General features: G+C 46.3%; 2 pseudogenes; both read left to right on the top strand.

The window, feature by feature from the left end:
• The first annotated feature begins 12,869 nt into the window (after nucleotides 1-12,869).
• On the top strand, nucleotides 12,870-13,382 carry LOC142777403 (serine/threonine-protein phosphatase PP1-beta catalytic subunit pseudogene; annotated as a pseudogene).
• A 5,191-nt stretch (nucleotides 13,383-18,573) lies between these two features.
• LOC142775457 (serine/threonine-protein phosphatase PP1-beta catalytic subunit pseudogene) lies at nucleotides 18,574-24,355 on the top strand (annotated as a pseudogene).
• Nucleotides 24,356-26,046: the final 1,691 nt, after the last annotated feature.

The following is a 26,046-nucleotide window of genomic DNA, read 5'->3' as shown; positions in this document are numbered from 1 at the left end:
GAACGTGCAGGTCTCTTCCTTTCTGTTCTCTGTTGCGGGGTTTTAATGGAGAGTTAGGCTGGGCACTGAGGCAACAGCGTAGGAATGGCATCGGGAGCTAAAGACGGCTTGCCTCTCGGAATGCGCACTTCCACGCCATCGACCACATGAACGTAATCGCGCAATATGCAATGCGCTTCGAAATGATGTCCACACACAGCTGATGATTCCGTCAGGCTCTTGTCTGCTCTTCTTAAGTTTCGTTCCCATTTACTTCGAAGCGAGTCGTCTCTTGGTGCGGCGAACAGCGATGCTGTCGGCGCGCCCGGATAGCCGGTGCGGCAGCCTGGTGCAAAACAGTGGGAATCTGTTCTTCTTTTCGCCATGTCATCGCAAAATTCCTAGTCGCTGGTACAATATAGATCCTGCTCACTGCATTGACTACTTAACGCCAAGATACGCAAAATAATGTCAAGTTATCCGAGTAACACTGCGCGCACAAAACAAGCTAAACCACAACCCTCCCAGCCATGTGCCACCAACTGCCAACGAGCGCGCCGGAGCAGCCGGAGGCTAGGAAAAGCCGCAGTGGCGCCCTCGCCGGCCGACAGTGTCATCTTGCTTCACCCGAGCCGGCCGCAGCCGCCGCTGGTCGCACCACTAGAAAATGTTCTAGTTCACTATAGTCGTAGGTAGCAAACCTTCCTAATGAATCAGCCCACACTCTCTTCATCGTCATATATTTCCTCTTTAGGTTCGCTTCCATGAAAGGTGTGCCACGTTATCCGGTGCAGCATGCATAACTTTGATAGGCGAGAGAACAGGTATAAACAGAAAACAAAGAGAAAAAGAGGTAAAAAAGAGAAATTTATAGTTGGATCATTCTCCTTAATGCAACTTCTTTTAGAAAACGAAACCAATGAAATATCGTTTTTTGTCACGTCACCGGTACAAAATACTAATAAAATTAGTTCTTGTCATGCGAATAGCTAAGCTCGGGCTGAAATTGAGGAATGACAATAGGTTTTTTTCGGCGCTTTGGCTTTGGGCTTCAGCCACAAGAATGCTTTAGTGCCATTTGTGCTTACCATCACATACAAAACAAAAAAATAAATTCAAAAGGTTATCTGCGTGTTAACAAAATAGCAGCAATATTTTGACATAAAAGCAAGTTTTAATTTATACTCATATTAGTAATCCTTTGCTTCATGTTCATTTGTCGTCAAGATAACTTGTATACTGCGTGGTCTGAAAGTGAGAAAAATAAATATTGCGGTAATTCGTTTTAAGTATGTCAGTCTTATCTTATAATCAAGATATACACTTGAAATTTCTCATTACCTTTTATAATATTGTTACGAGTAACTTGTTCATTGATCTATATACAGCGCACAGAACTCGACGAGCAAGATGGCGCCAGTCCAGCATCAAACGGAAACTCACTTCGTTCTCCTCTTTCATGCAGCCGTGTTTAGCGGCTGTTACGTATCATAACCCCCGGCGGTACAAGCACCGTTCCGGTGCTAAATCTACGCAGATGATGTCGAATGGGGGTGATATCGCTTTAGCCAAGCCACGCGAACGGTGTCACTCGGAGCTGACGATGACATTGTTGGATCGGTTGGAACAATCTGGTACGTCACGTCTGTGACTTAGCGAACGATACGGAATGGTGCAGTGTTGCGCGACAACAGTTTTTCAAACAGTCCCAGACGCCGAGTAGGTGACCAGAGGAGCACGAGAGAACCCAGGGAAAAGTGCACGTCCCTATGCTGAGAATTGTAGAGCTGTTGTGGGTGAGCCTGCGAAGCCTGTAGACGGTTATGGGCGACTTGGCGCGCGTGGTAGGCGCGGGCAATGGCTTCCCCGGCATATTCAGTGGCGGTAGGTAGTAAAGTGTCTAAGCGTAGAGTTGGGTCCCGGCCATATAGGAAATAAAAAGGCGAATAGCCGGCAGTGTAGTGACGAGATGAATTGTAGACGAACGTCACATACGGCAAATGAATGTCCCAATCCTGGTGGTCTGGCGCAACGTATTTGGCAAGCTGTCATGATATGCGCGGTAGGTTCATCTGGTGCGCGATGTTTGTGAGTTTGTGCTGTGCCGTGCGCCGACGAAGATGACGATGAGACAAGGAAAAGGCGGAATCGTGTCGTCAAAGTCAAGCCAAGCCATGGGGAGAGAGAAGAGGAAGACGAGGACGGGGCGTTCGAGAGGAAGGATCCGAACGAAACAGTGGCAGGCTGAAGCGCTCGTCGGGTCGTGGTCCCGAAGCCTACCTGTGCCTGTGGTCCGCACGAGTCTGGCTCCCTTCTACCGTGTGATCCAGCAGCCGGCGCCGGTTCGTTGTACTCGGATCCGGGCGTTTTCCAGACCTGGGCCTACTACTGGCTGTCCGGGACGTGCTTGCCACACATCGACTCTGCCTCACGCTCCGCTCCGACCATGCCTGAGTCATCGCTGATGTCGGCGTAAGACGCAACGCAACGCATCGACTCATCTGCCTTCGACGTCACACGGTGAAGTGTTTCAAACATGTGTAGTGCAGTGGGGGACTACGCTAAGCGTCAGACCTTGTCTTTCGAGAACGTGTGTCGTGCTCGTACCTAAGGCAGTTCTTCGCTGTTGCCATGTAACACGCCAAGCTTCATTATCGTTTTTTTTTTCGTTTTTTTGTGGCATTAAAGCCTTATAACTCAAGTTGCAAATGTCTTCGTCAGTCTCGACAACGATTATCTAAGTTGCCGTGATTACACGAACCTTATCCCTCACAATTGGCGTCCGCGCGACAGGACGAAGCCGTTTGCACTGGGTTGAAATCTGTAGGGAAGATGAGTGAGCAAGAGCTTATAACGCTAGCGGAACGCATGGGGCTTCAAGGAGCCGAGCTAAAGACGTGGGTAGACGCGCGGTTAGAGCGGGCTCATGAGGAATCTGTGCAAGCGCGTGAAGAGCGTTCCGCGGAAAGGCAGGCGGCGAAGGAACGTTTGGAGATAGAAGAGAGAACTCTTCAACTGCGAATTCGACTAGCTGAGGTTGAAGGTAGCCGAGAGCCAACAGCGCGGGACCGCGAACCTGAGAGGAGTCAAAGCCGCCCGTGCTTGATCAATCCTCACAACCTGATTCCAGTGTTTGACGAGGGGCGTGACGATCTCGATGCGTATCTCAAGAGGTTCGAACGCGTAGCAGTTGGTCAAGAGTGGCCTGAGGAGAAGTGGGCGACAGCGCTTAGTTTATGCCTCAGTGGGGAAGCATTGAAAGTCTTCGGTCGTCTGTCGCCAGAAGACTCAATAGATTACCAGAGTACGAAAATGGCCTTGCTCCAGAGGTTTCGTTTCACAGCCGAAGGCTATCGCGAAAAGTTTCGGCAAAGCAAGCCTGAAGACGGCGAAACTGGTAAACAGTACGCCACGAGATTACAGAGTTACTTCGATAGATGGCTGGAAATGTCGGAAACGGACGAGGACTTTGCATCCGTGCGCAACCTCATTGTAGCTGAGCAGTTTCTGAATAACTGTCACGATCGCCTGGCACTTTTTCTAAGGGAGAAGAAATGCAGGACGGTAAAAGAAATGGCAGAAGCAGCTGATACCTTCTTGGAAGCCCAGCGGCAAACAAACTTGTTGGTATTTCGTACCAGGTCTGCAAACAACATTCCCAAGGAGCAAGAAGGATTTACTTATACCCAGCCTCCTCTTAGATGTTTCGTCTGTGATCGACCCGGCCACAGAGCATCTGATTGCCGCACGAAACCCCAACGAGTCTTCTGTGGGCACTGTCGGAAGCCCGGCCACGATGCAAGAGCAGGCCCAAGCAACGGCGGGTCAAAGAAAATGACATCTTGCATCGTGTCTACTGACCAGAAGTCCGAGACGCCCCGATGTGCCGATGATTCATCACAAGATGAATATGTTGCTAGTGCACTCCGAACGCGCACCGCAACAGCTACACGAAACTTGCCGGTGTTACAGGGAGAAGTGTTTGGACATACTGTATCAGTCTTGAGGGATACTGGAAGCAACACCCTGGTCGTGCGACGTTCCCTCGTGCCCGATGATGCGCTGACGGGTACTACCGCCACTATTTTATTGGCCGATGGTAGTTGCATCGAGGTACCGGAAGCAGAAGTACGGATTCTATCGCCCTATTTCACCGGAAATGCGATAGTCAAATGCATGACGTCGCCACTTTACGATGTCATCGTAGGAAATGTTCCCGGCGCCCGTGACGCTAATGACCCCGACTCAACGTGGAAGGAGTCAGCGAGCCTGAAGTCGGAAACTAATCAGGCATTGAATTCTGAAGAGAAATCCAAGGATGGATGCGGGACGAATAGCACAGTCATGGTTGGTGTTTCAAGCAAAGGACATCGCCGGAAGCTCACGACTGCTAAATTTGGAAACTTAGAGGTGACACAGGAGTCATTCCGCCAAAAACAAGAGGAAGACCGGTCGCTGGATGTTTGTAGGGCGAAAGTCGACACCCTCATCCGCGGTAAAGGAGCCACATACCACTCATTTATGTTCGAGAAAGGAATCTTGTACCGCGTTTACCACTTGACTCCGGGTAAATCAGTTCAACAAGCGGTGGTTCCAAAGGCGTTGCGTGTCCATGTGTTGCACTTGGCACATGAATCACCGATATCTGGTCACCAGGGTATCAAGAAGACGAAGGACCGAGTTTTGGAGTCGTTTTATTGGCCCGGTGTACAGGAGGAGGTACGAAGATTCGTAAAATCATGCGACGCATGCCAAAGGACATATCCCAAAGGCAAAGTAGGCAAGGCGCCTCTTGGACGGATGCCTTTGATTGACACGCCATTCGAACGTGTGGCCGTTGATATCATTGGACCTCTGACGCCGATTTCAAAGAAGGGTAATCGGTGCATTCTTACCCTTGTGGATTTCGCCACTCGGTACCCGGACGCGGTGGCTTTGCCCGCAATTGATTCGGCAACAGTAGCAGATGGACTACTGGAGATGTTCTCTCGAATAGGATTTCCACGGGAGATCCTCTGTGATCAAGCATCCTGCTTCACGTCAGGCCTGATGGAAGAGGTGAATGCTCTGCTTGCTATTCGACATTTGAGCTCGACGCCTTACCACCCGATATGCAATGGCTTGGTCGAAAGGTTCAACGGCACTTTGAAACAGATGTTGCGCAAGTTGTTCCAAGAGAAGCCGAAGTCATGGGACCGATTTCTTGCGCCTCTGTTATTCGCCTATCGAGAAGTACCTCAGGCCAGTATGGGCTTCTCGCCGTTTGAACTGATCTACGGCCGGCACGTCCGAGGACCCCTGGATATATTGAAGGAACTCTGGACAGGGGAAGACCTAGAGGAAGATATCAAGACTACTTACGGATACGTGCTTGATCTGAGAGAACGTCTTGAACGCACCTTGAAGCTGGCTCAAGAGAATCTCTCCCGAGCTCAACACTCGCAAAAGAAGTATTATGACCGAACCTCCAAAACCCGACAGCTCAAAGTTGGTGACCGGGCTCTTATATTGCTCCCAACCAGGGAAAACAAGCTTCTTATGCACTGGAAGGGGCCATTTCCGGTTACAGGAAAAAAGAATGACCACGACTATTGGTTGGACCTTGGGCACACCACGAAAATGTTTCACATAAACATGCTCAAGCGCTACGAAGAACGTCAACCAGAAGTCACTAGTCAAGCTTCGTCGTTCAGACTGACCATCAACCGCTACGATACCTCTCTCAAGCCAAGCATTTGAACAGCCGGATCTTGCGCTGGAGTCTCGCATTGCAAGAGTACACCTTTCGCGTTGAGCATATCAAAGGATCAGAGAACGTAGGTGCTGATTATATGAGCAGGCTACAGGTGTAGGTGCTAGCTATACAACATTAATGTAATAATGTACCATATGCCTAGGGACTCTCACATACAGACTATTCTCTTGGTGCAACAGTTCTGTACATTTGTTTGCCGTAAGTCTTGTCTCCCGCGCACTTTGGACAGTTTTTTTTAAAAAAAAAAACTTTTGAAAGGGGGGACTTTTGTCATGATATGCGCGGTAGGTTCATCTGGTGCGCGATGTTTGTGAGTTTGTGCTGTGCCGTGCGCCGACGAAGATGACGATGAGACAAGGAAAAGGCGGAATCGTGTCGTCAAAGTCAAGCCAAGCCATGGGGAGAGAGAAGAGGAAGACGAGGACGGGGCGTTCGAGAGGAAGGATCCGAACGAAACAGTGGCAGGCTGAAGCGCTCGTCGGGTCGTGGTCCCGAAGCCTACCTGTGCCTGTGGTCCGCACGAGCCTGGCTCCCTTCTACCGTGTGATCCAGCAGCCGGCGCCGGTCCGTTGTACTCGGATCCGGGCGTTTTCCAGACCTGGGCCTACTACTGGCTGTCCGGGACGTGCTTGCCACACATCGACTCTGCCTCACGCTCCGCTCCGACCATGCCTGAGTCATCGCTGATGTCGGCGTAAGACGCAACGCAACGCATCGACTCATCTGCCTTCGACGTCACACGGTGAAGTGTTTCAAACCTTGTGTAGTGCAGTGGGGGACTACGCTAAGCGTCAGACCTTGTCTTTCGAGAACGTGTGTCGTGCTCGTACCTAAGGCAGTTCTTCGCTGTTGCCATGTAACACGCCAAGCTTCATTATCGTTTTTTTTCGTTTTTTTTGTGGCATTAAAGCCTTATAACTCAAGTTGCAAATGTCTTCGTCAGTCTCGACAACGATTATCTAAGTTGCCGTGATTACACGAACCTTATCCCTCACACAAGCATATCGGTTAGGGTCCTGTTAAGGCACTCCGTGAGGCCATTTGACTGGGGATGGCACGAAGTGGTAAATTTGTGCTTGGTATGGCAAGACCTCAGGATTTCATGAACGACAGCTGATAAGAACGTGCAGCCACGGTCGGTGAGAATTTGGCGGGGAGCACCGTGCTATAATATTATGTCGTACAGCAGAAAGTCCGCAACGTCGGTAGCGCAGCTGGCCGGGAGTGCTCCTGTGATTGCGTACCGCGTCGCGTAGTCTGTGGCAACAGCAATCGATTTATTTCCGGCTGTGGAGAGTGAAAAAGGGCCCAACAGGTCGAGATCAACCCGAAAGAAAGGTTCAGTGTGAACATCGATCGGCTAAAGGTAGCCGGTCGGGAGGCCAGACGGCGTTTTGCGACGCTGACAGGGCTCACAAGCGGTGGCATAGCGTCGAACAGAGCGGGCAAGTCCAGGCCAAAAAAAAAAAAACCGACGTCGTATTCGATCGTATGTGCGAGAAACGCCCAATTGGCCCGTCAAGGGAGCGTCATGAAGTTGATGCAGGACAGTAGAAAACAGGTGCGCTGGGATGACAGGAAGGAAGTCTGATCCGAAGGAGTCAAAGTTACGGCGATATAGGATTCCGTCTTTCACCAAAAACATTCGTAGGGACGAGTTGCGAGGCGTTGACTCCAGTTTATCAATGATGGCTCGTAAATAAGCATCCCGACGTTCCTCTTCGCCAATGTTCAACAGCTGCGGCACGGAAAAAAACGTCCGTGATAGCGTCAGTATCAGTAGCTTCGTCAACAGGGTAGCGGGATAGATATTCCGCACCTGATGTAATCGCCCTGTTTTGTACACAACAGAGAACGTGTACTCTTGAAGGCGTAGAGCCCAACGAGCAAGACGTCCCGTGGTGTCCTTCAGGGAGGCTAGCCTGCAGAGCGCGTGATGATCCTTGACAACACGGAATGAGCGCCCGTACCGTATGGATGAAACTTGGCGACTGCCCATACAAGGGCGAGACACTCGTGCTCCGTGATGGAATAGTTGCGCTCGGCTGGAGAGAGCAGTCGACTTGCGTAGGCTATAACACGATCATGTTCCCGTTGTTGCTGCAATAGCACAGCTCCTATGTCGTGTCCACTGGCGTCCGTGTGAACCTCTGTTGGGGCTAATGGATCAAAGTTAGCCAAGATTGGTGGCGTTGTAACCAGTGTCGTAAGTTGCGAAAACGATTACGCATGGTCATGGCCCAAGATAAACGAGGCGTCTTTCTTCAAGAGGTCCGTGAGGGGGCGTGCAATGGTCGCAAAGTCCTTAACAAAGCGTTTTAACAACCCCATAAAACTGCGGACATCCTTTGTAGTCCTCGAAACGGGAAAGTTTATGACTGCGCGAATTTTCTCTGGGTCTGGACGCACGCCTTGGGCATCGACAAGGATACAGAGCACGGAAGTTTGACGACGAGCGAAGTGGCACTTCGTTAAGCTGGAGTCCGGCTCGACAAAAAACATCTAGAATAGCTGACAAACGATCGAGATGCGAGTCGAATGTGGGTGAAAGGACAATAACATCATCAAGGTAACACAAGCAGGTGGACCATTTGAACCCTTGGAGCAATGAGGCCATCATTCTTTCAAATGTGGCTGATGCATTGCACAGACCAAAGGGCATCACCTTAAACTGATAAAGGCCATCAGGAGTGTTGAATGCGGTCTTCTCACGGTCCATCTCGTTGACGGCTATGTGCCAGTACCCTGACCGAAGGTGAAGAGTTGAAAAATAAGTAGCACTGTACAGGCAGTCGAGGGCGTCGTCGATGCGGGGTAAAGAATAAACGCCTTTTTGTAATTTTGTTGAGGTGACAGTAATCGACACAAAAGCGCCATGTTCCATCCTTCTTTTTAACAAGGGTGACTGGAGAAGCCCAGGGGCTGCATGAAGGCTCGATAATCATTTTCGCAAGCATTTTGCGGACTTCATGTTGTAATATTGTATGCTCTGACGCAGAGACATGATAGGGGCGTCGGTGAATGGGAGTTGCACAGCCAGTACTTATGCAATGGGTGACACTGGTCGTTTGGCTTAAAGAGCTGCTGGCAAAGACGAAAATGCTACGATAGCCCTCAAGAACGTAGCAAAGCGCTGCGGCTCGCTCAGACGTGAGGTCCGATGACCCTGTTTGCTCGATGTTGGCGCCCCAAGAACGTGATGGAGTGGAACTACAGACTGAGCGGCAGCAATTGTCAACTCAGAAGGGCTCGGCATGGTCGTCTTAGAGAGCGGTAATTTTGGCCATGGAAATACGCTGTGGTAGAACTTCGGTGGTGAATGCAAAGTTGACTAGTGGAAGGAAAGTGCGGTTTCTCGTAATCATGAGAATTATAGGCGGCACAGCAACCCCATGCGTAAGCATCACGGCTGAAATTGGGGCCCCTGTGTAATCACCATCAGGCAGTGAAGGCGTGGAGGATAAGTCGACATGTGTGACAGAGTTAGGCGGGAGGCACGTGAAATCAATGCAGCAGAGGCTGGTTTGCGGTGGGCTGGTCGGGTAGGAAGAGAGAGGTAAATCGAGATGGAAAGAGCCAGCTGAACAGTCTATGAGGGCAGAGTGCGTGGCTAGAAAATTCATACCAAGAATGAGTTCATGAGGGCAATGTTAGATGACGGCGAAAAGAGCGACAGTGCTTCTCTCCCCAACAAAAGCTCGCGCAGAGCACATGCCAAGAATTGCCGCAGTTCCTCCATCGGTGACTCGTACAGCTCAGTTGAGGGTGGGCGTGACAATTTTAGGTGGGCGGCGAAGGTTCGCACTCCTAATGGACACATGCGCGCCAGTTTCTATCAATGCACTGGCATGAACATTGTCGACAGTAACGTCCAAAAGGTCCTGGTTCGTCGTTACCGTTAGACAAGCATTTCTTACGAAGGTTGTCAAAGCAGCTTTTCCTCCAGAAGCTGCACGGCCTAGTTTTCCAGACGGAGGTGCTGCGAATAGGTCGGGGAGGCAGCACGGTGTTGTGGGAGCGACCGGGACTGACAAGCAGGGGACGGTGACCGGTCATAACGAGGTCTGCTCAGAGGCGCTGCAAGAGCGGAAAATGTGGTCGGCGTTGATGGAGAAAGTGCAGGGGACGACTGGCGGACAGAAGTGGCGTGACACGGAGGTGCATAATTTGACGGTGGAGCCCAGCGGCTGCGGCAGTGACGAGTGAAATGACCAACGTGTGGACAGTAAAACATGGGCCTGTCATCAAAGGTACCCCACTCGGACAGATTGCGTTGTATGCAAGGAGCAGGAGGAGGACGATAAGAAGGCTCAGCATAGTATACGGCAGAAACAGAATGTAGGCCGACATTCGATAGCTCTTGACGAACGACGGCTTATATCAAAGAGATCGTGGTCGGGAAAGGCGCAGGCACCAGTAATGGCGTGGCTACCCGTTGGGCTGCCTCGACCTCTCGACGAATGATGCGTGTAAGGTTGTCACATTGAGGAGCCTGGCGGAAGGCGTCGTCACACGAAGAAGTGGCCGCTGTGTTCGGAAGGCGCTCAATGATTTGGGCTACGTGGCGGGCTTTAGCTTGTTCGAGACGTCGGCATTTTTTAAGAATAGTGTCGATGCTTGAGACGTTGTTAAAAACCAGCAGGTTTAAAGCATCGTCAGCAACGCTTTTCAAAACGTTGTTAACCTTTTCGTCTTCCGACATGCACTGGTGGGCCTTGGGAAAAAGGGCCAAGACGTCAAGAATGTAGGAGACGTGGAATTCGGTAGAAGACTGGGCCCGTGTGGCCAAAGTCTTCTTCGCAGCGAGCTGACGACCAGATAAATCGCCAAACAGGTCGCGTACCATTTCTTTGAAGAGATCCCAGCTCGTTATGTCGGCTTCGTGGCTTTCAAACCATGTTGGGATAGTGCCGTCCAGATAGAAAAGCACGTTGTTAAGCATGAGCGTGGGATCTCAGCGGTGAGTAGCACTTGCGCGCTCGTACCGGTTCAGCCAAGTGTCAAGATCGATCGTACCATCACCGGAGAAAGTGATGGGATCCCAGTGGTGCGAGAGTGTGACGTAGGTGGTGGCCTGGACTGATGAGGGTGCCCGTGTGCTCAGATTTGGGTGCACGTTAAAGAACCCCAGGTGGTCGAAATTTCCGGAGTCCTCCACTACGGCATCTCTCATAATCATATAGTGGTTTTGGGACGTTAAACCCCACATATCAATCAATGGACTGATGAGGGTGGCGTAGAGGAAGTACCAGCTGTCGAAGCAGTCGGAAGGTCGCCGATGGTGTGACTGCTGCGCGTCTCAATCAAGGTACGGGGGTTGTCCACCTCCACCAATAATGTTACGAGTAACTAGTTTAATGATCTATTTACAGTGCACCGAACTCAACGAGCAAGATGGCGCCAGTTCAGCATCATACGAAAACTCACTTCGTCCTCCTCTTTCATGCAGCCGTGTTTAGCGGCTGTTACGTATCAATATATTCTTGACCGATACCGAGAGTGGGTATGAGCCATCATACCCACTAATCATCATAATCGTCACTCGTCATCATAATAGGTGAAGAAAACAACTCGGTGAGGTGACACTAAAAGAATATTGAGCTAAATAATTCATTCTAGATATTTGAACAATATAATTGAGTAATAAAGTTGTATTACCTATCCTTAGCTTATACGAGAAGCGATAAGGAGAAACACAAAAAAAATCACAAAACACTCAGCCAAATTCCTGTGTTGGTTAAGAGGCATGAGAAGAGGAGAAGAAGAGAAAAAGATACCTCTCGTGCGATCACGAAGTTACGATGGCTGTGTTCCAATTATTAGGCAGCACGTAGACCATCTAGGTAGACTGCTTGGAAGACAACATCGAGCCCAGGCTGTTCGAGAATTGAACACTTCTAGGCGGCTTTATTGCGACGATGCACCACCTTGCGTCGAGTAGAAAAAACTAAAACAAAAAAACGTAATAGTTGTATTTTTCGCTTACTTCATGTTGAAATAAAAAAACTAATAATCGTTGCTCACATTAAGTGTCTGGTAAAGCGTCTGCTTGTGTACAGACGGTCATTCCGGTGAAATTCGATTTATCTAAGCGATTCTCTGAGCCGCCATCTTGTTTAGAGAGCAAAGTAGCCTGCAGTGTATTTGTCTACGACGTGGTCTTCTCGGAGCTGTCTAATTTGCCAGCTACGTGAGAATTGGAAGGGGACTTAGGATGGCCGCCGTCCATTTAGCTGTCTATTTAGCCGTATACGGTGAGTATTGGAACACACCCGTTGTTTAGTCCCTTCTTAGCAGAATTTTGTGATATTAGTATGGGTCACAGGCCAAGGTGGGTTAACAATAAATGAAATGTCCGATGCTTTAGCCTACTCATCGCTAGATCTCCCAAAATTACGGATTCTCCCGGTGGTAGAAGAGTTCACCGCTATCATGTTTAGAAGATTAACTATTAGCACAGATGAGATGGAAGCAATAACTACATGGACAGAATATAATCACCTAAAATATTCTTGGAAATTGCAGTGGAGCCATTCTCTACAATCAGAAGTGACGATCACCAGATATTGATGTCGTGTCCCGCCATTAAACTTTTACTAGGACAGGGCTGCTCTGACAGTGTCACGCCTCTGCAAATTCTGCGGATAATTGTAAAACAGTGCACAATACTTTTTGTCATGTTCAAAACGCTCTCGCGTTAGAACTTCACTTCTAAAAACTCCTTTTCGAAAATTAGGCTTGACCTTATCAAAAGAAATGTTTAAGGTTTTGGTGCCTCAGGCTTGGAATATTGCCACATGGGTGCCTTTTATGCCGTGTGTAATTTCATCATAACTACTAAACGAGTACCATTTCGATGTTGTATTTAAAATTATTCATCATTTCATTAGGTAAACATCCAAGTTTAAAAAAATTCACGTCAGGTTAATACGGCAGTCTGAAATACAACCTCAAAAGCATACTATTTCTAGTAAATCGAATATTTTACGTAATATTACCACTTATTTGCTTTATTTTTGGTTTTCTATTTTATAGCTAACCTAAAACCACATTCAACTGTCTAAACGTTGCATTCTTGGCCAATCCCTCAAAGTGGGTCCATGCCATTGAGATAGGGATATATGACGTCGAGAAAATGGCTGAGGGAGACCAGAACGTCGACAGCGCTATTTCCCGCCTCTTAAAGACAGGGGCGTCACCCGCGAAAGACTCTGTCACTGTAGAGACGGAGATTCTCGGCCTTTGCCTAAAGTCGCGGAAGATATTCATCAGCCAGCCAATCCTGTTTCGGGTCGAGGAGCCGCTCAAAAATTGCAGCGATATCCACGGTCAGTATGCAGACCTTCTCCATCTCCTCGAATGTGGTAACTTATTTAAACAGGCGAACAATCTCTTTCTGGGTGACTACGTAGACCGATGCCAGCAGTCGCCGGCGACAATTTGCTCACTTCTAGCCTACAAGGTTAGGTACCCTGAAAACTTCTTCCTTCTTCGGGGCAACCATGAGGGCGCGTTCATCAACTGCATCTACGGGTTCTATGACGAGTGCAACCGCTGCTACCACATCAAGCTCTGGAAGACGTTCACCAGCTGTTTTAACTGCCTGCCCACCACCGCCATCATCAACGACTGCCATTGTGGGCTCTAATCTGACCTCCAGTTGATGGAACAGATAAGGCGGATCACGAGACCCACAGTCGACACAAAAACAAGCCTTTTGTGTGGCTTGCCCTTGTTAGATCCCGACAAAAACATCGAGGGCTGGGACGAGAACATCCGCGGTGTCTCGTTCACCTTTGGGGTAGACGTCGTGTCCAGGTTTTTTACCAGACATGACCTTGAGCTAATACGCAGAGCTCACTAGATTTTCAAGATGGCTACAAGTTCTTTGCCAAACGCCAACTGGTGACCCTCTTCTCCGGTTCCAACTACTGCAGACATTCCGATAACGTTGGTGCAATGATCTCCGTCGACATTTAGCTATGTTGCAGTTTTGAGATCTTGAAACCGTCCGGGCAGAGAGCGACCAGCATGGTGGTCTCTGCTCCGAACACCAAGTAATGCCGGCTTGGCGGCCACTCAAGAAGTGAACGTGAGCAGTGTAAAAATAGATTACGAAATAAAAACAATAAAAAAGTTTGTGGTGGAAAGCTTTTTTTATCAGCAAGTTCACCGGCCAACACGTCTTTTTGAATTCCGCCAAATAGGAATAAAAAAATTGCTGGATTGGAAATTCGCACAATGCCTTGCCAGCAAAAATCAAGCAAGCTTTTGCCACTGCCAATATGGCGGACACATGCTCTTTTTTGGTAGTGACCACTTAGAAATGAGGTTGCTTTGATATGCTAAAATGCAAATACTACATTAGTTCTATATCAAAAGAGAATTGTTCTCGACGAAATAACACGCCGAAACGAGTATGGGTGACTGAATCTCCAAAGAACTTCGCCTCCGATTAGAGGCTTACTAAGAAAGTTTGTAACACTAAGATGCACTTGGAGCACTATGTGACTCGGAAAAGTTTTCGCAATAAACTCGTTCGGCCTGCAGGAGAAATGCTGTGTTCTTAATTGCTTAGCGGTGAATTTTAAATACCCCTAGTAATATGGCCGCTTATGCCGCCATCTTGCTTTAGACACGGCTTCAGTCCTGGGCAAACATTTCCACTACAGATTTTTATTGAGTTCCCCTGGAACTCCCTTTCCTAACGATTGATTTGATTTCACTGATAAGTGGGGTTTAACGTGCCAAAACCACCATATGATGATGAGAGACGCCTTAGTGAAGGGCTCCGGAAATTTAGGCCACCTGGGGTTCTTTAACGTGCATCCAAATCTGAGCACAGGGGCCTACAACATTTCCACCTCCATCGGAAATGCAGCCGCCGCAGCCGGGATTCAATCACTTGACCTGTGGGTCAGAAGCCGAGTACCTTAGCCACTAGACCACCACAGCAGGGCCCCCATCCTAACGGTTCAAGCCTCTTTAAAATATTATAGTTTACCGACCAGAACAGATAAGTACGCCTTTATTGGGTATCCCAAATCTTTTTTCTTGCTCATTGGCCACGTTTTTATGAACCACAGAAGATGTTTGTAAAAATAATTTGGATAGCATAAGGGTTGACAATAAAACTGTAATTCAAACATATAACTAAAAACATTATATTTGCATAGAGTAAAATGAAGATCTCCCCCCCCCTCGCCAAATCTAAGTTCGAATCTTTTAGAGTTTTTAATAATTTAGAATAAAAGATTACCTGGTAGAAGCAAATGAAGTTCTAGTCACAGATATTTCTGGGATTAAAAAAACGCGAGCATTTAGGTGCTTTGAAAACTTCCTTCGAACGAAATCACCACAATCATCATAGCAGATTCACTTTCGGTGTGTGCAGCTCTTACCGTTTCAGCAAAATCACGTGCCCTATTCATGAAACACAAAAGAAGCTAGTTCACGCCTAAAAAAACATCTTGAACGTCAAGTCAAAAGGGCTAATCGACGTTTTGGTCAAGACCTTTTACAGTCATAGACGGCTATCTGACCGTCCGATAGCTGTGCTCATGTCCCAATAGTTTTCTTCTAAAGAATGTCTTGCCAGACGACATTTAGACGTTGTTTAAAAGTTTTCTTTTTTTGCTGGAGTTGCTTTAGAAAGCTAAAAGCCATTACCATATTTGAGAAAGTTGTCGACAAGGTCTTGTTGGTTTGCCATACTTATAAACTGTTGCATGTGAAAGTTGTAGAAAGGAACACAAAGTCTGTCTACGTCTTGCACGTGCAAAAGTTTATGAGTACGGTATTCAAACAAGGCCTAGTCGACACCCTTTTCAATTATGGTAAAGACTTTTTTTAGATTTTTAATGCAAGTACAGCAAAGAAAACGGTTTGAAAAGTGCATCCGTACATTCGTCCATCCAGTCATTCATCCATGACTGCAAAACGAGCATAAGTGACTAGTCATAACATGAAAATTATGACATGTATGCCCCAAAAGACATCAATTAGATCTCATGATGCAGCTGCTCTTGTGGTGTTTTCGTTCCATGACATATTGAAAAACGGGTATGGTCTGACATGACTGCATGGCGAATATAAATCAGAGACCCTAACGTGAAAATTAGGACGCCTGTGTCATGTAAGAACATGACTACATGTTACGCTCTTGCGCGCCCACGGCCGTTTAAGTAGCTTCCCTTATACCAAAGTTAGTATTACGTGACGCAAGCGAACGACGAGGGCAAATGACACTTTCAGACATGATAATCATGACATGCGTTCCAATTAAAAGATGACTACATGTACGTGCACAGCGCGCTGACAGCCGTTTTGCTAGCTTCCCATATACCGAAATCGGTACGAATGATGAAGGTAAGTGACGGGTGCAAAAATGATAATATGACATGCTTGTCATTTAGGAACATCACTACATGCGACACTCAAGATGTGCTGGCAGCCGTCTCGCTAGCTTCACGTATATGAAATTTGGTATTACACGACGCGAATGGAGGGTGAAGAAAAATGACGTGCCCAAACATAATAACCTTGACATGCGTGTCATGTAAACCATGACTACCTGTAGCACTCATAGAACGCTCGCGGCCATTTCGATTGCTTCACATATACTAAATTTGGTATTACGCAACGTGAGTCGAAGACGAACCCAAATGTCCGGTGCAAGCATAATAATCAATACATGGAATTCATGAATGCTATAATTTACATGCCTACTACACCTAGTGCTGGTATTTAAAATGTCATTAGTGCCATTGTTACGCAACTATATGCAACGTACTTGCATTTTATCTGTCTATACGTGAGTTCGCATAACATTTCTATTTGTTTTCAGTTTGTGCTACATCCATGCGCCTCGTAACGTTGTGGTGATTTAAAGTGAGTTATCAACCCACCCCATTCACGCTTCGCATGTCATCAATTCTCAATGTACGTGGGATGTGCCATTTTTTCAGCAAAATAGAGTTTTAATGGATTTGTTATGCTTGAGGTTCACCATGTGTTGTAAGTAGGAAATCACCATGAATCAGCACACACTTCATCATCATCTTTTTCCTCTTTAGGGTTCGCTTGCACGAAAGGTGTGCCAGTTTAGACGGCGCAGCATGCATAACTCTGATGGGCGAGAGAACAGGTGTAAACAGAAAGAAAATGAAAAAAATGAGAAAAAAGAGAAATCTTCGGTCGGATGATTCTTCTTAATGCAACTTATATAGAAATTAAAACAATTAGAACATGGTTTTCTGTCATGTCACCGGTACAAAATACTAATAAAAATTGTTATTGTCATGCCAATAGCTAAGTTGGGACTGAGCTTGAGAAATGACACGGTGCTTTCTTTCGGTGCTTTGGCTTTGGGCTTCAGCCACAAGAATTATTTTGTTGCCATTTGTGCTCACCTTCACAAGACGAAACAAATAAATATTATAAGGCTATCTGTGTGTTAACAGCATTGCAGATAATTTCACATAAAACAACTTTTCAATATTAGTCATAATATTGTTACCTTTAATAATGGTCTTTGTCGTCAAGATAACATCTATACTGTCTGGTCTTAAAGTGAGAAAAACAAACACTGCGCTACTTTTTTACGTATGTCACTTTTATCTTCATCATCAAGGTATGTGCTTAAAACTTCTCATTCACTCGTAAAATGTATTCTTTGCCGATCCCTTGTGTGGGTATGCTCTATGTTTGAGATATATACATATCATCATAATCGGTGAAGAATATAACTCGGTGAGGCGAGACTAAAAGAATATTGAGCTGAATTCTTCATCCTGGATATTTAAACTTTATTATTGAGTAATTAAATTTGTTGTTTTACCAATCCCTAGCCTATACGACAAGTAATGTGGAGAACCACCAAAAAATCCACAAAACACTCGGCCAATTTGCTGCATTGGTTAAGAGCCACGAGAAGAGGATCAGAAGAAGAGATACCTCTCGTGCCATCACGACACTGCGATGTTTCGTCCATTTTCAGATGAATTACCTGATATTAGTATGGGTCCCACGTCACTGTGAGTTATAAATGAATAAAATGGTCGACGCCTTAGCACACTCATTGCCAGATCTCTCAAATTTCCAAGTTCTCCCGGTGGTAGTTAAACTTCACCATCATGATGTTTAGAATTTGAACTATTAGCACAGATAGGATGGAAGTAATAATCACGTGAACAGAATATATTCCCCTAAAATATCTATAGAAATCGCAGTGGAGCCATGCTCTGCAATAAGCAGCTAGGATCACCAGAGTATGATATCGTGTCCCACCATTAAACTTTTACTATCACAGGGCTGCTCTGGCAGCGTCACCACTCTGCCAATTCGGTGGATAACTCGAAAATAGTGCACATTACTTCTTGTCATGTTAAAACGCTCTCGCGTTAGAAGTGGACTTCTAAAAACTCCTTTTGCGAAATTAGGCTTGACCTTATCCAATGAAATGCTCTGAGCGTTGGTGCCTCCGGCTTGCGATATTGCCGCAGGGATGCCTTTGATGCCATTTGCAATTTCACCATAAATACTCAACGAGTAACATTCTAATATCGCATTTAAAATTATTTGTCACTTTATTAGGTTAAAATTTAAATTAAAAAAATTCACATCAGGGTAATACGGCAGTTTGCAATACAAGCTCAAAAGCATATTACTTGCAGGTAAATTGGATATTTTACGTATAATTGCCAATTAATTTCTTCATTTCCGGTTTTTCATTTCATAGCTTACTCAAAACAACATTCAACTGTCTCAAATTTGCATTCTTGAGCAATGTCCCAATGTGTGTTTATGTCATTTAGGTAGGAAATTATCACGTCGTGAAAATGCTGGTGGGAGGCCTGAACGTCGACAGCGTTATTTCCCGTTTGTTAGAAGACCGGGGATGCCACCAGGGAAAGACTGTGCCGCTGACGGAGACGGAGATTCTCGGCCTCTGTCTAAAATCGTGGGAGATTTTTATCGGCCAGCCAATCCTGCTCGAACTCGAGGCACCACTAAAAATTTGCGGTGATATTCACGGTTAATATGCAGTCCTTCTCTGGCTCCTCGAATGTGGCGGCTTCCCTCCTCAAGCGAGTTTAGTTCGGACTGGCATGGTGGATGGACGCGTTTTTTGAGCGCCCCCGATTGACTGCGCAGATAAGTGGGCTTGCATGTTTTGAGCTTGCCTTTTGAAATAATAAGGCAGCAGTTAAAATCTTTCTAGCGCTTATTACATTGTATGCCTTTACCGCGGGTCAGTCACCAGGTATTTACTAGTTTTTGCCTGTGTGTGTGTGAGTTTGCTTCCTTGTGTTTTTTCCTCTTGCCACCCCAGGGGGGGAAGTCCACGTGCATTGAGCGCGCAAATTTATGTAGTGGAGCTGAGACTTTCTGTTTTTCGTAGCACACGGATTGTGTTTTTAATTATTGAGTGAGATAAGTCATAGGGACAATTGGCGGCATAAAGACATGGTTAAAAACAGTAAAGTGTTCACAATGCGGGGCTGGTGTGAAAATGGACCCTTGTGCGGAAGCAAATGAAGAGGAGGCTGACGCGAAGTGTAGGCAATGTGAGGTCAGCAAAAAAATGGAGAAAACGATGGTTGCCCAGAGTGAACTGCTAATGAGGAATCACCAAGCTAGAGAATGCGTCGGTGACAGAGCAAGAAAAAACGAGGGCAATGGGAGAAAGGCTGAAGTCCGCCGAGGAAGCACTAGCCAAGGTGAACAAAGGAGCGGCCGACGGAGAGAACAAGAGGGCACCGGCAACGTGAATGGCGGAGATGAAAGAGCAAGCAAGTTTCAAAAAAACAGGTTCAGCCGGTTAAATTTTCGCAAGGCCCAGCTTCAGCGAAGTAGTGGTGGGGCTGAGAGGGGACAAAGCAGCCGGCGCCACAGGTGCAAGTAACCCCAGGTGCAGGATGCTCCAGCTGAAAAGTCTCAGATGTAATAATCGCCCAGGACTCGAATTCAAATCGATGTGCAGAAGCAATCAATGAAAGGGTAAGAAATGACAAGAGGGTTGCAGTAGGGACGTTCCCCAGACGCGAGCTGGGGGCAGTCAAGAGGCAAGCGAGCGCAAAACTCAAAACTACAGCTGATAGACGAAACCTCGTAATAATTTCAGGTGGCTTAAACGATGTCTGAAATGAAGATATAGCAGGACTAGCGACCACACTGGCGAAAGGGGTCGATGACATGCGCGCCACTTCTCCTAAGGTACAGGTAGTGATATGCACGGTACCGGAGGTACCGGTGCGAGGCGATAACCTGCAGCAGGAGCGGGACGATACCGGAGCGGGACGACAACTTGTAGGACGCGCAGTAGCTTTTTAGGGGCACGCAGGCCCTTCGGGGTGCAGGATAGCTGGTAACGAGGAAAACAACCAGGGAGACCCTTTGACAGGTGGTAAGGACAGATACAAATCCAAAGTGGCACCAGTATCTAAAATAGGTAGAGTCCGGGGCAAAAATAGACGTAGCCACGAGCACCGAGGCAATTCCGACATAGGGTATATTAACATGCAGGGCGGCAGAAACAGGCTCAAGTGGGAAGAGTTAGAAGAACAGACAAGGGAGGAGATGCTGAAGGTATGTGGTTTTGTAGAAACACAACTTAGGGACATGGAACAATCTCCTAACAATCCGGACTACGTGTGGGAATATTGTTGAAAAAACAGGTCACTGACCAATGTCAAACAAAACAATGACGTTTCGGGACCCGTACGGGTGCCGAAACGTCATTGTTTTGTTTGACATTGGTCAGTGACCTGTTTTTTCAACAATGCCTTTACCTGACCAGACGGCATTCCGTCGAACTCTCGACTACGTGATGGGCCGTCATTCCATTGTGAACAAGGGACCCGTACGGGTCCCGAAACGTCATTGTTTTGTTTGACATTGGTCAGTGACCTGTTTTTTCAACAATGCCTTAACCTGACCAGACGGCATTCCGTCGAACTCTCGACTGTGTGGGAATATTGTAATAGAACAGAAGGCAGCAGAAAGTAGGGTAGTATTGGGGCATTCGTTCATAAAAGTACACACTGGCGAAGGGTCAAGCAGGACTGCAAGGAACATTTATGGCTAAAAGGGAAAGTGGCAGGGCAAATGACACTCCTTGGCTTGGTGTGCTTGTGGACGGGAGCAAAGACCAGAGAGGAAAACCAGACAATGGTAGAGTGTGATAAACGACATTGAGGAGTTAGGAGGAGAGTGCGACGCTAATATACTAGGAGATATGAATGCGCATATAGAAGATGTAGATAGGTATACTGTCCCAAAAGGTAAAATGATCATGGATATGTGTTAAAGGCATGATTTTATCATTTGCAGCAGTACGTACAAGTGTGAAGGGCAAATCTCATGTGAAGTAGGAAACCTTCAGTAGGCGATAGATTACGCACTGATGTCACATAGGTTGTATGATAGGCTCAGAGAAACGCACATAGATGAAGGTGGCTCCAGAAGTCTGGTTAGTGGTCACAAAGGTATCAAGCAAAGTTTTGGAAGAGCAGTGAAAGTGGGAAGGAGACAAGTTGAGAACTATAGGAAAATTTTTATTCAGAAAGGCAAGTAGAAATATCTACTTAAAAATTGAAAAAGTAATCACTGAGGGTAATAAAACAGTGTGCACATACAAGAATATAATTAGAGTGTTTGAGCTAGAGCTTATTAAGGCACGTGACAAGTTCCCCCAGAAAAGAAGACGCTAACTCAAGAGTTGGTGGGACGAGGAAGTTAAGAGAGCCATAGCAAAACGTCAAGAAGCCTCTAAGGAATACAGACATGCTAAGCAGCGGGGTGAACTGATAGATGATGTTGAAAGAAAATTGGAAATTTTTCTAAGCTGTAGAAGGGATGCATGTCTTCTGATCAATGAAAATATGAGACGAAAAGGAGCTGAGTGGCTGTTAGAAGTACACAAAAAATAGAAAGGCAGCTGCAAAATTTTGGAACCATCCTATCTCCCTAAGAAATGAGACGAGCCTAGAGCAGAGGTTTATAACTAGAGCCCCAAGGTGCTAGGCTATAAAGGGACGAATCTATTGAACATATAAGAACAAGGGTGACAGCAAAATTTCAACAAATAAGTGCTTTATGAAGCACAATACACAAGAATGAATCAGGTGGCGCAATAGCTTCATTTTCACAACGAGAGTGGGAAAGAGCTGAGAAGAGGGTTCTAAGTAGTACATCAACAGGCCCAGATGGCATTTCAATTATGCTGATAAAGACATTGGGTCCGAAGTCTAAGCAGACTTTGAGAGAGGCAGTGAGCAAAATAATAATCGATGTTGAAGTCCCCGATAGATGAAAACCTGGCAGGATGAGCATGATCTATAAATGAAAGGGGGACAAAGCTGACATAAACAACTACCGTCTTATAACAGTGACATCAGTGGTCGACAGTCTGGCGATGCAGATTATAATGGAGAGACTGCAGGCAAGGATAGAGTATGAGGGGGCGCGTGGGAAACTGCAGAATGCGTTTCAAAAACACAGGAGCTTGGAAGACAATCTGGTCTCACTGACGCAGTGCATTGACATAGCAGAAAAGGAGCACAGGCCCCTGTGGCTAGCATTTTTGGACAGCAAGGGAGCGTATGATAGCGTGGTTCAATAGGACTTGTGGGGAATGCTGTGACACACAAGGTGTGAAAGATTGAGTCACTAATCTTTGAAACGATATCTATAAAGATAACAAGGCAGTTATAAAGTGCCAAAACAGTTATCCAAGACTGCAGAAGTAAATAAAACGGGGGCTTAGGCAGGCGTGTCCTCTGTCACCCATGTTATTCATGATGTACCTTCAAGGATTAGCGGCCAAATTAGAAGGAAGTGCACTGGGCTTCAACCTCTCGTTCGTCAAACAAGGAAAACTGATTGAACAGGCACTACCAGCATTGATGTACACAGATGATATAGTGCTAATGGCCCACAACAAGAAAGATTTGCAGAAACTGATGGACATTTGCGGTAATGAGGGAGATAGGTTAGATTTCAGAATTAGTAAGGAAAAATCAGCCGTCATGATTTTTAATGATAATGAAGGTAGTGAGCTTAGAATACAGGAGTTCACGCTAGAGATAACAGATAAATACAAATATCTGGGCGTATGGATAAGCAATCGGACCGTGTACCTAAGGAAACACGAAACATACGTGATGACTAAATGTAACAGGAATTCAGCAGTGATAAAAAATAGGGCACTGTAGAACTACAATAGGTATGATGTTGCGAGAGGAATATGGAAAGGGCTCATGGTTCCTGGTCTGACGTTCGGCATTGCAGTCTAGTGCATGAGATCAGAAGTTCAAGCAAGATTAGAAATTGAGCAACGTGAACTAGGTAGGCTTGTTTTAGGAGCTCACGAGAATACAACAAATCAGGGAGTACATGGTGATATGGGATGGACATCATACGAAAGAGGGAAGCTAGAAGCAAGATAAAATTTGAGAAGCGATTGAGAAAAATGGGGGAAGAGCGTTGGGCTAGGAAGACATTCAGCTACTTGTACATGAAGAATGTCAATAGAAAATGGAGGATGCTAACCAGGAAATTGACTGGTAAATACAAAACAGCAGGAGGCCAAACCAAAAAGAATTATTGCTTGAGAACGCTGAGACCGATATGTGGAGAATTGGCATGATTAAGAAGTCCACAGTAGAGATCTATCGAACATTTAAGCAGGAAGTTACCAAGGAAAAAATCTACGATAATACTCGGGGTATTTCTCTACCATTTCAAGCCAGGACGGGAGTAACGTGAACCAAGACATATCGGGCCAAATACGAAAAGGTAGACACGGTATGCAGTGCATGTTGAGAGGAAAAGAAAACTGAAAACTGCCGAAGACTTGATAATGTTCTGAAAATGGCTTCACCCTATAGCCCAGGATGATCGCGCAGATTTTTTCAAAGCACTTGGGTTTAGGGACAGGTAGGGCGAAATAGACTTTAAGCGGGTAAAATTAACTTGAAGGAGGTTATCTGCTTGGTGGCTAAAGTCGAAGCACGAGTAAAAATTAAACCCTTCACTGCAAAGTACGAGTCCTCAAGCTCACTATTTAAAGGAAAAAAAATAAAGGTAGTTTTTTTCACTAAGAAAATACAGCTTGGTGGTGTCGGCCGACGCCCGTTCTAAAAGGTATAGCCATTTCAATCCATCCATCCATCCATCCATCCATCCATCCATCCATCCATCCATCCATCCATCCATCCATCCATCCATCCATCCATCCATCCATCCATCCATCCATCCATCCATCCATCCATCAATCCATCCATCCATCCATCCATCGAACTATCTTTTCCTGGGTGACTACGTACCGTGGCCAGCAGTCCCCTAGAGACTCATTGTGTGCTGCTAGCCAACAAGGTTAAGTACCCCGAAAACAACTTCCTTCTTCGGGGCAACCACGAGTGCGCGTCCGTCAACCGCATTTACGGGTTCCACAACGAGTGCAAGCGCCGCTACAACATCAAGCCCTGGAAGACATTCACCGACTGTTTCAACTGCCTGCCCATCGCCGTCATCATGAACGACAAATTGTTCTTCTGCCATGGCAGGCTCTCCTCTGACCTCCAGTCGGTGGAACAGATAAGGCGTCTCAAGAAGTGAAACAAGAAGGGGCCACATATGAAGTGAACGTGAGCAGTGGGAAGAGAGAATATATAATAAAAACTATAAAAGAAGTTTGTGGCTAAATGTTTATGGTATCAGGAAGTTCGCCCGCCAAGGTTTCTTGGTGAATTCCGCAAAGGTATATAAAAGAAAAACTGCTGGAGTGGAAGTTCCTGCAATGCGTAGCCAGCAGAGGTGAAGCCAGCTTGCGCCACAGCCAAGAACCGGAAACATGCTCTTTCCTGGTAGTGCCCACTTAGAGATCAAGTGGCTTTGATGTGCTATAATGTAAATTCTACGTTAGTTCTATACTAAAAAATAGTTGTTCCCGACGAAATAACACACAGAAACGAGTATGCGTGACTGAATTTTCAAAGTACTTTGCCTCTAATTAGATGCTTACTAAGAAAAATTAGTAACATTAAGACGCACTTGGAGCACTATGTGACCCGAAAAAGTTTCCACATTAAACTCGTTGGGCGTGCGAGAGAAACATCATCATCATCATCATCATCATCATCACCATCATCATCAGCCTGACTACGTCCACTGCAGGACAAAGGCCTCTCCCATGTTCCGCCAGTTAACCCGGTCCTGTGCTTGCTGCTGCCAATTTATACCCGCAAACTTCTTAATCTCATATGCCCACCTAACCTTCTGTCTCCCCCTAACTCGCTTCCCTTCTCTGGGAATCCAGTCAGTTACCCTTAATGACCAGCGGTTATCCTTTCTACGCGCTACATGCCCTGCCCATGTCCATTTCTTCTTCTTGATTTCAGCTATGATATCCTTAACCCCCGTTTGTTGCCTAATCCACTCTGCTCTCTTCTTGTCTCTTAAAGTTACACCTACCATTTTTCTTTCCATTGCTCGCTGCGTCGTCCTCAATTTAAGCCGAACCCTCTTTGTAAGTCTCCAGGTTTCTGCTCCGTAGCTAAGTACCGGCAAGATACAGCTGTTATATACCTTCCTCTTGAGGGATAGTGGCAATCTACCTGTCATAATTTGAGAGTGCTTGCCGAATGTGCTCCACCCCATTCTTATTCTTCTAGTTACTTCAATCTCGTGGTTCGGCTCTGTGGTTATTACCTGTCCTAAGTAGACATAGTCTTTTACAACTTCAAGTGCACTATCACCTATCTTGAAGCACTGCTCCTTGCCGAGGTTGTTGTACATTACTTTCGTTTTCTGCAGATTAATTTTAAGACCCACCTTTCTGCTCTCCTTGTCTAACTCCGTAATCATGAGTTTCAATTCGTCCCATGAGTTACTCAGCAATGCAATATCATCGGCGAAGTGCACGTTACTAGGGCACTCTCTATTAACTTTTATCCCTAACTGTCCCCATTCTAGGCTTCTGAAAACCTCCTGTAAGCACGCGGTAAATAGCATTGGGGAAATTGTGTCCCCCTGCCTTACACCCTTCTTGATTGGTATTCTGTTGCTTTCTTTATGAAGCACTATGATAGGATAGGATAGTTAAAATAGCGGAGGAGTATTACAGAGATCTGTACAGTAGCCGAGACAACCACGACCTTAATACTGTGAGAACTAGCAGTAACCCAGATTACACCCCACCAGTAATGATAGAAGAAGTCAGAAAAGCTTTGGAGAGCATGCAAAGGGGCAAAGCTGCTGGTCAGGATCAGGTAAGATCAGATCTGCTGAAAGATGGAGGACAGATTGTG

This window comes from Rhipicephalus microplus, chromosome X (genome assembly GCF_043290135.1).
Source record: "Rhipicephalus microplus isolate Deutch F79 chromosome X, USDA_Rmic, whole genome shotgun sequence".
Classification (NCBI taxonomy): domain Eukaryota; kingdom Metazoa; phylum Arthropoda; class Arachnida; order Ixodida; family Ixodidae; genus Rhipicephalus; species Rhipicephalus microplus.
The sequence above is the reverse complement of the archived record's forward strand: the minus strand, read 5'-3'. Positions and strand labels throughout refer to the sequence as shown.